A 14867-nucleotide genomic window follows, 5' to 3' on the forward strand; every position below is an offset into this window, starting at 1 on the left:
AGATGTTGAATTACCGATGAGAAAAGTGCAAACTCAGTATACTGTAGTCATGGGCGAATTGAATGCAAAAGTGGGGAAAAGCAGGCTAGTGAACAAGCAATTGGCAACCACGGCATCGATTCTAGAAACACTAGAGGAGAGATGTTGGGGGAATTCGCGGAAGGAATAGGCTCCGAATAATAAATACCTTCTTGAGGAAGCGTCGCAACAGGAAGTGAACCTGCAAAAGCACTATCGGAAAAACAAGAAAGAAATAGATTTCATACTCTCTGCCGGTCCCAGCATAGTGCAGGATGTATAAGTGTTAAGTAGGGTAAAGTGCAGTGACCATAAATTAGTCAGGTCTAGGATTTCTCTCAATTTGAAGAGAGAAAGAATAAAGTTAGTCATGAAGAAACAGGTGAACCTAAACGCAGTAAGGGTAAAAGCAGACCAATTTAGGCTTGTGCTCGCAAACAAATATGCAGCTTTAGAACAGAAAGATGAAGATAACATAGGTAATGAATGAAACCGCAACTAGACTGACTTCAGAAGCAGCAGTTGAAGTGGGAGGTAAGGCACCGAGGCAGCCAGTAGGTGAGATCTCTCAGGTAACAAAGAAAATAATAATGAAATGACAAAGCATGAAAGGGTCCAACTGAAGAGATCAGATTTGCTGAACCGTGGCCTCCGAGATTCCTGCGCGCCGACTGGCAGCCGGCGCACGCAAATAACGGAGGCCATGGCTGATTTGATCAACAAGAAGAAAGTAAGGGATGTCCGAAATTATAACGTGGAAAATATTGAGGAAGCAGTAAAAAAGAACGCAGCATGAAATCAATGAGAAGAAAACTTGGCATAGGACAAGGCAAAATGTATGCACTGGAAGATAAGCAGGGTAATATCATCAGCAATTTCTATGAGATAGTAAAAGCAGCGGAAGAATTCTATACTGACCTGTACAGTGCCCAGAGCAGCCAAGCTACTTTCATTCAAAATAGTGATGAACCGGATACAGAGGCTCCTTCTATAACTAGTGATGAATTTATAAGGGCTTTGCAGGACATGAGCCGGGGAAAAGAGTCTGGAGAAGATGGAATAACGTTGATTTAATAAAATATGGAGGAGAGATTATGCTTGAAAAGCTTGCGGGCCTTTATACGCAATGCCTCACAATTTCGTCTACCAGAGAACTGGAAGAATGACAACATTATACTAATCCATAAGAAGGGAGACTTTAAAGAATTGAAATATTATAGGCCCATTAGCTTGCTTTCAGTAATGAATGAAATTTTCACCTACATAATTTCCAATAGAATCAGGGCAACACTTGGCTTCAACCAAGCGAACAGGCTGGCTTCAGGAAGGCATATTCTATAATGGATCACATTCATATCATCAATCAGGTAATCGAGAAATCCGCGGAGTATACAATAAATGCCTCACAGATTATGAAAAGGCATTTGATTCAGTAGAAATACCAGTCATGGAGGCATGGCGGAATTAAGGATTACAGAAGGCAATCATAAATATCTTGGGATAAATCTACAAATATTCCACAGCTACATTGTTTCTCCACAAGAAAAGCAAAAAATTTACCTATCAAGAAAGAGGTCAGGTAAGGAGACAGAATATCTTCGATGCTATTCACTGCATGCTTAGAATTATTCAGGCCATTAGACTGGAAAGGCTTAGAAGTGAGGACCAACGTCGAATATCTCAGCAACCTTCGGTTTGCAAATGACATTGTCCTGTTCAGTAACAATGGGGACGAATTACAACAAATGATTAAGGATCTTAACCGAGAATGTGTAATAGTGGGGTTGAAGATAAGTTTGCAAAAGATAATGTTCAATAGCCTGGCAAGGAAACAAGAATTCACGATCGCCAGTCAGCCTCTAAAGTATGTAAAGGAGTATGTTTATCTAGGTCAATTACTCCGAGGAGAGCCTGATCATGAGAAGGAAATTTACAGAAGAATAAAATTAGGTTGCAGTGCATAGGGCAGGCATTTGCCAAATCCTGACTTGGAGCTTACCACTGTCGTTGAAAAGAAAAGAGTACAATCTTTGCAGTCTATCGGTGCTAACATACGGGTCAGAAACTTGGAGGTTAACAAAGAATCTACAGAAGTTAAGGACCGCACAAAGAGTGATGGAACGAAAAGTGTTAGGCCTAACGCTAAGAGACGGGAAGACAGCGGTGTATATCAGAGAGCAAACGGGGATAGTCGATATTCTAATTGACCTTAAGAGAAAAAAGTCTCAGTTTCACCCGAAAGGCGAAGCATCAATTGCGATAGCAAATTAGTAGAGAGCTATAAGTATAGTCGTTTTTTGGCTGGATAGACTTGGACGTATTCGCTTACTAACTGAATTAACAAGTATGGTGTCAGCGCACACAAGCAAACATAAATAGATCGCACTCAACGACCGCAGTCAACCACTGTCAAAACGCTGGTTCAAAACTCATCATACAAAGGCCGTCCAGCCTGTCGTTTGTCATCGTTGAGTGTAGCAAGGTTTTCACTCTCCTCATTGTACTGAAGGAGCGTTCGACCGTTCGACCGATAGTAACTGACAAAGCCAGAGCCACCTCAATGGCTTTTGCAACACCGGGGAAGAATGTCTTGGCCTGATGTAGAAGTTCGCACTAAGTTACTTCTGATGGGTCCCCAGTTTGGTTGCGCCACATCTAGTACCAAGAGATGGCCTCTTCCTTGAAGTTGTCGATGCCGTAAAAGCATTGGAGTTCTTCGGCGAGGGCAGCGAACTCAACACGGCTCGAGTGCTTCGTTTTGGATGGATGCAACTGGAGAAGTTTGACGCTCCTCTCATTGCTTTCAGAAAAGCGGTGGGCTTAAGAAGCAGTGAGAGAGTCCAAGTACGGCACATATATTGCCACACGGTACTATTCCTCCAGCGACTGAATCCCGTAGTTGTCTTGGTGGGCCTGACGAGAGACTTATCTTGGTACAGATATCACCACATTTAAGTGATTGGCTGCCTCCCTTGCTGCATTCGTGATGTCAGAGAACTCCTCTACAGCGTTTGTCCGGTGGCCGCGAAAAATACGTTGCAGCTCAGTGATGTGGTCGTGCACAGAATAGAAGCCCATGGATTTCATATGCTTTTACTCGTTCTCTCCGAAGCCTAGCTGCGGCGTTCCTTTATACCTGTTTTCATTACAGTACGCACAAAGCGCACGGGCCTCCATTTTTGGTGTTTCTCTCAAATGCTTTTTATATATAAGAAAAAACGCTGCCTCCTTCCCTTTTCTCCGGCACATCATACCGCAGACGCACTGCAGCCGTTTTCACGGCAGTGTGGTTATCTGTGCGTTTACACTGTATAAATTCGCCCGAAGCGCTTGACAATCGTTTTCATAACCATAAAATAAAGCAAAGCATAGACTCCTACGAATTACTCTTCCATTAATAAAAAAAGCTTATTTAATTTACTATCCTATTTTGATAGGCAGCCACACACAAAATTTAGTTGCGGTTGCATTTATCTGGCACCAAAATAATCATGTGGTCCTATCTTAATTTCTTAAAATGGATCACATAATGACACTATACTGGCCTCGGCTTTCAGTGCACTACAAGCGTACAAGGTTTTTGAGGGGCGGATTTAGGCTTGGTTTGGGTGGCAGGGTAGTCGAAATTTTGTCATTTCGGCAACGAGTGTTTACAAGCAAATGTGACGCCACGGGAAGGTGTCACACTTTTCTTACTAAGTCTGGCGGTCTAGACTTTTTCCTAAATGTAGCCGGCAATTTATGAGAAAGCGGAAGTTCTCGCGATAATTCTGCGTAGACCTCGAAGTTCAAGATAGACACCTCAAGCGTTCGTCTCAGAATTGTTCACTATCTTCAGCCTGTCATTCTTTCACTGCCGTGCCATCACCAGCAAGATTACGTCATGGTTAGCAGAGTGCAAAGTTTGCTCGCAATCCTGAATGGCGCTCCCATACGGATATGAGGAACCTGAGTGTGCTAATCAACTTTTTAGCTCGAGCGCAAAATATTATTGTCCAAATTTCCAGGGGGGTGCAGTCGCCCTGAAAATTTATTCGACGTTTAGTTCGCTTCAACGCAAACTAAACGTCGAAAGCACAGTGCATACGAAGCTACCGGCATTAGTTGCACTTTGTCCACATCGCAGATCGCTTTGAAGATGAGACCAGCGAGGCGCGCACTTATTCCACGTCGCAGAGCGCTTTCAAGACACGGCGCCGTAACCAGGCGCCGCCGGAGTGCAACGCCTGGTTACGGCGTTGCACTCCCTCTCTCCCCCTCCCTCCCTTCCTCGCCTCCCCCGTGCGCTACGGAAGAAGCGCGCTTCCGCCCCGCTTTGTAGGTAATTGAAAAGCTGTACTCTTGAAGGCGCAACGCCAAACGGGCTAATCGGCCGGACGGGTCGCGGAGCCTAGCAAGCCAGCGCAGTGAATGGTGGTCACTCACTATGGTGAACTCATAGCCGTGCAAATACGGCTGGAACTTCTGAATGGCCAAGACAACTGCTAGGCACTCCAGTTCGGTGACGGTGTAGTTCTTCTCCGCTTTGGTAAGTGTCCGACTAGCATAAGCGACGACATGCTGCCGACCGTTGCAGATCTGAACGAGCACAGCACCAACACCAACACCACTAGCATCAGTATGCAGTTCAGTGAAGGCAGCGGGATCAAAGTGCATCAAGACCAGTCCGGAAGTCAGTAACAACTTCATTTGTTGAAATGCGGCCTCGCAGGAATACGTCCACAAGAATGGTGTGTCCTTGTGAAGAAGGGACCTCAGAGGAGAAGCAAGCAGTGCGAAATTCTTGATAAATGGGCGGAAATATGAGCAAAGGCCCAAGAAACTTTGGAGTACTTTCACCGTCTTTGGTTGCTGAAAGTTACGAACCGCCGCAATGTTTTGTGGGTCTGGTCGTATTCCCTGGTTTTCGACCAGAAAGCCTAATACAAGAGCTTCACGCTCACCGAAGTGACGCTTTTTGGAATTTAAAACAAGGCCAGCTCGCCGTATGCAGTCAAGCACGATTGATAAGTGGCGATTATGCTCTTGAAATGTCGTGCCATAAATAATCACGTAGCACATACAAATTTCCTAGTTCATTCCGCGGAGCGCTGTATCCATAAACCTCTCGAATGTCGCCGGAGCGTTGAACAAGCCGAAAGGCATAACATTGAACTCAAAGAGGCCGTCGGGCGTTACGAAAGCTGTCTTCTCCTTGTTCGAGGGGTGCATAGGTTTTTGCCAGTATGCTGACTGCACGTCAACGGAAGAAAAGTATGACGCGGAGTGCAGACAGTCGACGGCATCATCTGTACGTGGCAGTGGGTACACGTATTTTTTGTGACGACGTTGAGACGGCGGTAGTCCATGCAAAACCGCCATGAGTTGTCCTTCTTTTTGACGAGAATCACCGGAGCTGCCCACGGACTACATGATTTTTCTATGACTCCTTTCTGCAACATTTCTTGAACCTGCTCAGCGATGATTTTCCTCTCAGAATGCAAAACGCGATAAGGCCTCTGACGAATTGGCGACGCTTGCCCGGTATGGATCCGATGTTGCGCAGGAGACGCCGGCAGCGTATTGGGTGATTTTCGGCCTTGCGCAAAATCAAACACTGAAGCGCAACTTGCCAGCACCTCTTGAAGGAGACGCCGCTCAACAGAAGGGCGCGACTTGTTGATCAAAGTCGAAGGAGTAATCAGGGTAGGAATCGGAATGGCATTTCTCTCCGGCAGGCGGTAGTTCCACGGTTTTAACAGTCATCGTAGTTTCTTCGTCAATGCTCGCCAGTTTAAGTACTGCCGGCAGAGATATCGGTTGTGTCGAGACATTTACTGTCCACAAGTGGGTAGAGCCGTCGACGGCGAGCACGAGGCGACGAGGCACTATCACATTTTTCTTGAGCACGTTGTTGAAATTAGGCTCGACTAAACCATAGCAGGATCCCTGACGAGGACTATAAGTGTGTACGGGTACGAACATTGCTGTCCGTGGGGGCACACAAACATCTTGCGACACCTAGAAAACGTCCGATGTATCATTAATGAATTCGGTCAGGGGAGTACGCACGGCGCTGCGACGAGAAATGGCGCCACTACCACAATCCATGTCGCCCCACATTCACGTAAGAAATCAATACCTAAGATAACGTCATGCGTAGCGCGTGCGAGCACAATAAGTTCAGTTCTCAACTTTTGACTACCTTGGTGATCTATACACAACAAACACCAACTGGGTGCAACAGTTCTCCACCAACACCGCGAAAGGTAGCGTTCCGGTCCCAAGCAAGCAATACTTTTTGCCCAAGACATCTTTGAAAGCCAGATTCATTACTGACCCTTTTTGGCGGCGATCCCATGGGCGCTGCCATGTTTGATCACCTGGTGGCGCGTCCATTGCTTGCCTCAACTGCCTCCGTTGCATGCCTCCATGTTTACAATGGATGTGTATGACAACGGTGCGGCTTAGCAAACCTCTGTTCCGGGAGATATCGTAGCCGGTGAATTGGTGGACGACACGACGCTTTGACCACAGCTTCAGAGGGCACGTAAAGGCGCTTTCGGTGCTGATTAAGCTAAGTCCAAACGGCGCGAACAGCCGATATGGTGCTTGCTCTAAAAGCGCGGCTAAATATGTATTCAAAACTATCCAAACTTTCCGCTCGTGAATTGAATCAGGAATAGCGTGTTTTGCTCTTCGTTCTTTATTTGGCAAATATTTTGAAGCAGCAGCTTGTCATGTTTCTGACTCAGTAAAGTTCCTCGCTGCGCGGTCACTATCATATTTTCTGCCTAATCGCTCGCGGGTGCGCTCAGTTCCGTTAGATTTGTTCTTGCTGCGCACAAGGCTTCAAATGTAGCTGTTCTCTACATTGTAATACCTTGTAGCAATGAAGTACTATCGCTAGTAACTCGATTGCTCTTGTGGACCGTCACGAAACATTCAGCTTCGACCATTCGTGCGCTATCGGTATAGTACCATCGTCTTATTGTGCTTGTACAGGGCGTATATATTCAAGTGTGCGCCCATTCCCTTATTCTTAATACGTTGGCGAAAATGCGGGCATAAGTTTCCACGCCAGATGTGTGTAGATACTGCGCGCGAAACCTACTATGACAGGAAGCGGCGCCACTCTCTCTTGCTGACGGTATACTCACTCCTGCCGACATACCGGGGCTGAAGCCCTTTCTATAAAGGTTAGCTATACAACGCTGGCGGATGAGCGAATTTCTGTATCCTCGGGGAAAGCCGTACAGTACATCTCGAAGTGCCGGAAACACGTACGGACAGTTGCAGCAGCTATCCGCGAACTTCGCCACACATATTTATTACATTCCTTAATATGTAAGTCACTAGTTTTGCAGCCAACTACTGCACACGTCTTCAATCCACATAATTCAATCCAGCATGATTGGAGCACAGTGCGTTAGCGAAAACTTAGTTGCATTCCCAACAGCTGATCGCACAGAAGCGAGGTAGAAGCGGTAATGGTTTCGTATTCATGCGCAGTCGCTGAGGCGAGTCATGCTGCGCCGCCGAAAGCTCCATCTCGTTTCTCTAGAAAAAACTGCTCCGCGAAAAGGGTCAATAGAGACTGCAGCCGCGGTATCGACTAATGCTACCGTACTCACATTGTCTACATAAACACACACTTTGTTCTTTAAAATTTGCGCACAAGGGGGTCTTCATGAAGATGATCCTACTGCGGCCTCGCCCCCATCGGTCGCACCAGCTAGTTTCCCAGCGGTGGCGGTGACCAAGTGACGACGCGGTGACGGGGATTGCCGTTGTCGCGTCGGCGGCGGGGTGAGGCTCCGGTCCGACATCGGGGAGTCGGCTCGTGTCGTGCATTCCTGTTGCCGTCGTTGAAAGGAACTGGGGAACGACCACGGCTCGACTGCGGACGTAGGAGGGGTGTAGACATTACATCGCGGAGCTCGCTGCTGGCGGTGAGGGCAGTACCTAGCGATGTGTCCAGGCAGACTACAGTGGTAGCAAGTGCGGGAGTCGCGATTTGTCGTCTCCGGTGAGAACGGGCTGGCTGGTTGGTTGTAGACGGGAGATAGAGCCCGAGATGGAAATCTTTGGGGTGGGAGTGGCCTACGTCCCTGATTTCCGAGAGGGCGCATGTTCCTGCTTTCAAACCGCTCGGTATAGGTCACACGAGGTTCCGGTTAACTCTGGCGAGACCAAGATGCCTGTGATCAAACGCGCATTGATGACACTATTGAGCTGGGTCGGCAACTCGAAGCAGAGCAAGCTCTTCTTTGACTATTTGCCGTATTACCGAGGAGGTGTCGTAATGAGATGGGATGGTAAAGCTTTCAACGGTGGTGACATTTGTCTAAGCGCCCAAATTTTGGTAAAATTCTCCGCATTTTAAGGGCGTCAAATGTCCGACAGTGCTGCCTTAGGTCGGAAGGGGTTCTGAGGTCTTGTCTTGTTATCAGAAAATTGTAAACATCTTCCGCGATTCCTTTCAGGAGATGCCCCACTTTATCCTCATCAGACATTGTCGCACTCACTATTCCGCATAATTTCAAAACAGCCTCAATGTAAGTTGTGCATGTCTCGCCAGGTAATTGAGCCCTGCGTGAAAGCGACTGCTCAGCCTTCTTCTTTTTAGATATCGAGTCACCAAATCATTTCTTTAATTCGTCAACGAAATCGTCCCAGGGTGTCTACACGCTCTTATGGTTATCAAACCAGAGAAGTGCGGTCCCGGCGAGAAAAAAAAAATACCAGGTTCTCGAGCTGCTTTGTAGTACTCCAGCGGTTGTGGCGTCTCACTCTTTGCTTCAACCAGTCTTCCACGTCTTCATCCAGCTTCCCCGAAAGGTTGCTTGGATGTCGCTCCGGTGTTCCGTAGCCAGCCTGGCCTGCGCGATAGTCTTGGGACTCACCATCGATGGTGCCTTCTACCGAATCTTCCTTGTCCACTGCCTGTGGTGGCAAGCCAGCCAAGCGTCTGCTCCATCGCAAAATCGATAGATCTGGGTGGTCGTCCAGGGTGATGTACCCAGCGTCCCCACCAAATTGTTACGAAGGTGTGGGTTTATTTACTGGTGATGATAGATGAAAGCACATGAAGGGAGTAGCACATGAGCCGCCCAATTCACGTGCGCGTTCCACACCACCTCTTTGTCTTCTAACCTCCACGCGTTACCGTGACAATATACTACACCGCAGTAAAATATACTGTGATCCCTATGAATTACTGTGATCAATCGCCATCTTCTATTAACTGCTGTGATACTTTGCAAATGAGGTTTGCATTTTATGACTGTCTTTATATAAAACACAAACGTTTATTCGCATTTTGCTTTGAAATCAAAACATACATGTATGTCTCATTTACATACTTTGCAAATTAGTTGCGCTTTGCATTTTTTTACAAATACAGCAGTGGTTTCTTTTGCATGCCTTGAGTAAAGCTTAATGCATAAATAGCTCTATCTTATAAAAGATGTGCTTGGGTCCTGAGTAACAAGAATGTGTATATGTATGTGTGTATTATATTGTATATAAGTTATCTCACTTTGAATGTATATGACGGGTAACACCACCTGTACACCTGACATGGTGATCCGCCTCATGCCGCCAAAACACCCATGTCGTGTGCAATCTGAATGTCCACTTGAAGATTTTGAACCATGCAGGGATGCTTGAACAATATATATATATATATATATATATTATTCTGTGTTCGAGTTAAATAACTTGAACCAGATTTTAAAAAAAGGTTGCAGTTTCGCCCAAAAGACGAAGAATCGATTGTGATAGCAAACTAGCGGACAGCTATACGAAGTAAAGACTGTCATCCGATGTCATTGTATAAATAAAGCGTGCGATCAAATAAAACTTTTAGTTGAAAGTTAGCGCTGTGTATGTGTCTTCTTATTCTTGGTCCCTGTCGTGTTGCGCTGGTCCATGTCTATTATGAATCTAAAAACTATCCCGGCAACGTGCCCTAACAAGGATAGTAGTTTTATCGGCCGTATAAGCATGTAAACATAGGCATACTAACTAAATTAATAAGCATGGTGTCAGGCACGCACAGGAAAACATGAACGCATCTCCCTCGATGACCGCAGAAACTCGCTGTGAAAACGCTGTAGTCAGTAAGCGCGGCAGCAGCAGTGAGCGAATTGACCTTCGTCCCGCCGCTCGCATCAACGTGAACTAAGCCGCGAAAACACAGCTCAGGGAGGAAGGACTCTGCCCCTGCAGCAAATGGCTTTCAAGATACAGCCGCCCATGCAGAAGCGCACGGCGTAGTACACGGGCTTCCCCCTCCCTCCCCCTGGAGCCTTGGAGCACGGCGGGCGCTCGCGGTCGGGGGCGGACATACCCGCCCTCCGGAGCGTTGCGTGCGACTGGAAGACGGCGAACTTCCTTCCCGCCCTCTTGCATGCGCGAGATAGAGCCGCGATTGCCGGCTCACCCTCGCACGCTTTCACTCGCACATACAGAATACGGTGCGCGGCGTCGATTTTATCGCCCTTGGACTTTATACGGAACCTCACGACGACGGCAGAAATGCGTTTGGAGTGTCCATATAATTTATACCTCGATAAAATAGTGGTACACCTCGGATGAATGAGACTATTGATGTCTATTGTTGCAGTCCTGAGTTACCACACTTTTGATAGCACGGCTCATATATATGAAATAGTTATCTTAAATTCGTTTATATGTATGCATACACACATATAATTATGTAACTATATTACAACTTCAAAATTATTCAAGTTCAGACAACTGTAATTAATATGCCATAGGTCTCACATACCTGGAATCGGGACTGTACACCTATCTTGGCACCCTTCACAGTGGGTGTTAAATCACGAAAAATAAATGGAGGGTGTAGGCGGCACCCCATGGTTGGGATGTTTTCACAGGACCCTACAGTTCTCTTTTTTTACATAAGTAGCCTTGTTGTAGTGTGTGCCGAAAAGCACCTATTTAAAAGGGTGTCCAATTTACACCGTTTTGGGAGTACAAAAAATTTACTGTGTAGGCTAGCCAAATCAAGAAGCTTTGAACAGAAGTGGCCATCGTACAAATAGATCCTATCACTGATGAAAAAATACGTGCCTTACGTAGGCATTCGCGGGAATTCCGATAAGCCCCGGTTTTCGAACACGTTGTGTAAACTTTCTATGAAAAAGAAACGTGTTTTCCGAGAAGCCCAAAAAAGTAAATTCTTCACAAAAGTCGGAAAATTACTTCAAGACTTTGTGTAAATACACCTGTCTTTTACAACAAACTAAGCGTACATTTTTCCTCCAGGATCTCTTGAATATCCTTCGGGATAGCCGGCGAAAGTTTCGGTGTATAGTAAAAAATAACTGCTCCTTCACAACACATCGCCCTACTCAACTAAGATGATTCTGAAGTCCCCGTTCATCGATGCAGCGATGCCACGAATTCTTATTGCTGTTGGGCGGCTGAGCGCGATGTCGCGGGATCATATCCCGGCCTGGGCGGACATATTTCGATGTGAACGAAATTGAAAACACCCGTCTACATAGGTGCACGTTCAAGAACCCCTGGTGGTCTAAATTATTCCAGAGTCACGCCACTATGGCGTGCTTCATGATCAGATCGTGGTTTTGCAGGTAAGCACCCAAATTTAATTGTTTATTGCATTATTATTTTTGGTCGGTTTTCCCTCGGGAACCTGACCAAGTATTACCTCCCTTACCTGCCCTCAATCTCACGCAGGTGCCACCCATAACAATTACCGCAGAAGGTATTGCAAAGCTTATCGATGACTTGCGTCTTCTCTGGACCGAAATAAAGTTATTTCACTCACTCACTCACTCACTCACTCACTCACTCACTCACTTGAAAATTTCATATACTCCTGGCCCCGATAACGTACCTGTTAAGCACCTAAAAGGAATCAAATCAATTTCATTTGCCATATTGCTAATTATTTTCATCAATTCATTGCTAGCTGCTCGATTCCCAGAGACTAGAAGATCAGCCATGTCGTTCCGATATACAAATCACGTAGCCCTTCTGATCCATAGAATTGTCACCCCATTTCTCTGACGTGCATAGTTTGTAAACACTTTGAACATATTACACACTCCCACGTAGCTTCCCATCCAGACAAACACTCACTCTTTTTTCCTAACCAACGTGGTTTCAGCGTAAGTGTACAGCGTCTTCATGGAACTACTGCCGTATTTATAAACCTTTTCTGCCCATCACAATAGAGCACTGGAACGAGCAGCCACAATCAATGGTTAACGAGCGAAATGACCAAAAAAATGTCACAGTTTCGCCCTAAGGGCGAAGCAATGAATGCGATAGCAACACAGCAATGTCATACGAAGTAAGGTGAGCGGCCTTGGTAGCAATATGAATTGTAGTAAACATGAGCTGATTAAGTAAGCAGGTGTGCTGCGGCGTAAGTAGACCGACATGAAGAGAGACTCGATGACCACGAGAAGGCGCGTGTGAAACGGTGGTGTTGATGAGAAGCGCTTACCGTGGGCAGCGCGTGCGAAGGGACACACCTGTAGTGCTGCACTGCTGATCTGGGCAGCATTGCATGTGTAGCGTGCGTTGGAAAATGTGGCCCGACTATTACTAACTGAATGAACAAGCGTGGTGTGAGTGCGCACAAACAAACATGAATAGATCACACTGAATGACTGCAGCCAACGACTGTCAAAACGCTGGCAGCAATCGCACCCCCCCCCCCCCCCCTGCTCCCTCCGGCACTGGCTTTCCGCTTCCTTGCTTGCGCGTGGGAGATTGAGTGCGTTCGCTCTCCGTGATAGCGCGCGTCCCCGCACGCTTCCGCTGGGGCATACGGCGCGCGGCGAAGATTTTATCTATACGGAACCTCACGGCGACGGCGACGGCGACGCCGACGGCAGAAATCCGGTTGAAGTGTCCATATAATTGCTATCGCAATAAAATTTAAGCAGTTACTGACAGCCCACTTTCAAATCTCACCTTGCGCACACCTCTGCCACGTATTACCTTTTTTTCTTGCCTTTAACGCCCATACCAGAGTGACCCCACATATCTTGGGGTCACTCTTACAACGAAATTAAATTGGGAACCTCATATAAATAACATATATAACAAGGCGCTAGGTAAGCTGCATTTCTTGAGAAGAAAACTCAGAAACACACCTCCCAGTGTTAAATTAAATGCATACAGAACCCTCATCAGACCCGCTTTAGAATATGCTGACTCAATTTGGGCTCCGCACCAGAAGTATTTAACCGACAAGCTAGAACGCATACAGAAATTAGCATTAAGATTCATATATTCGCAATATTCGCGTCAAGCAAGCACTGCGAACCTGCGCGTCAAGGCTAACATTCAACCACTAGCTCAACGTAGAATGATTTCTAGGTTAAAATTTCTATACTTAGTTTATCACGGTTGCTATCATATGCCACAAGCAATATACATTCAAGCACCATTCAGACTTTCCGCCCGAAATAATCATAATAAATCAATACGGCCCCATCCGAGTCATAACAACACTCACAAGTACTCTTTATTCCCACACGCCATTTCCCATTGGAACATGCTACCCTCTGAGGCTGCTCATCTGTCAATGCATTTATTGACAGTATTCAGAATTTGCAATTCGAGTGGTAATAAAGTGACTGATGTTATCTGTATTCCATATGCAGCCTCTTGTGGCTGCATACTTATCGTAAAACGTTGCTTTTCCTGCTTGTACGCGAACCGCTCCTTTAAGCAAAGTGTGTGTATTTATTGAGTATGTTCCCTTTTGTGCGTGCTTATGTTCTTTGTTTGGATACAATGGTTTCACTTGTCTCTTTTTCTCCTTTTTTTTGTACTGTATCTCATTTTGTAACCACTCCTGCATGGGCCCGAGGAGGGCCTGCAGCATTGTAAAATAAAATAAAATAATAAATAAATAATACCACTTTTGCTATAATTCTGCATTTTTGTTTTATTGCGATAGCAAATATATGGACACTTCAACCGGATTTCTGCCGTCGGCGTCGCCGTCGCCGTGAGGTTCCCTATAGATAAAATCTGCGCCGCGCGCCGTATGCCCGAGCGGAAGCGTGCGGGGACGCGCGCTATCACAGAGAGCGAACGCACTCAATCTCCCACGCGCAAACAAGGAAGCGGGGGGGGGGGGGGGCGCACTCCTACTCTGCCAACAACCGCGCTCGTCGCTCGCTCGCACCGTCGCTTATCTCCACACGGCTATGACCTTTATGCGCCGTGCATTCGCCGCTCAGTTTCCGTTGAAGCGATAGACCGCACGTACCTTCGCCCGCTGCGGCGTATATGCGCTTGCTGCCAGCGTTTTGACAGTCGTTGTCTGCAGTCATTCAGTGTGATCTATTCTTGTTTGTGCGCGCTCACACTACGCTTGTTCATTCAGTAAGTAATAGTCGGGCCACATTTTCCAACCCACGCTACACATGTAATGCTGCCCGGATCGGCAGTGCAGCACTACAGGTGTGTCCCTTCGCACGCGCTGCCCACGGGAAGCGCTTCTCATCAACACCACCGTTTGACACGCGCCTTCTCGTGGTCATCGAGTGTCTCTTCATGTCGGTCTACTTACGCCGCAGCACACCTGCTTACTTAATCAGCTCATGTTTACTACAATTCATATTGCTACCAAAGCCGCTCACCTTACTTCGCATGACATTGCTGTGTTGCTATCGCATTCATTGCTTCGCCCTTAGGGCGAAACTGTGACATTTTTATTTATTTCTATCTCGCTCTCATTTTCTCTTTCCCTCTCACGAGCATACTCTCCTTCCCTCTCCTTAACATCCCATGTCAAGGCAACATGTGCACGGCACGCGGAGGAGGCGACGCACACGCTGCTCCGCGAGGTG

At 46.7% G+C, this 14867-nt stretch overlaps 1 protein-coding gene across 1 annotated transcript in view; it reads right to left on the reverse strand.

Annotated features, from left to right (window-relative positions):
• LOC125943363 (uncharacterized) overlaps positions 1-14867 on the reverse strand; it is a 55195-nt gene that overhangs the window by 14901 nt on the left and 25427 nt on the right. The window lies entirely within an intron of this gene.

The sequence above is a fragment of the Dermacentor silvarum genome, chromosome 2, assembly GCF_013339745.2.
Source record: "Dermacentor silvarum isolate Dsil-2018 chromosome 2, BIME_Dsil_1.4, whole genome shotgun sequence".
Taxonomy (NCBI): domain Eukaryota; kingdom Metazoa; phylum Arthropoda; class Arachnida; order Ixodida; family Ixodidae; genus Dermacentor; species Dermacentor silvarum.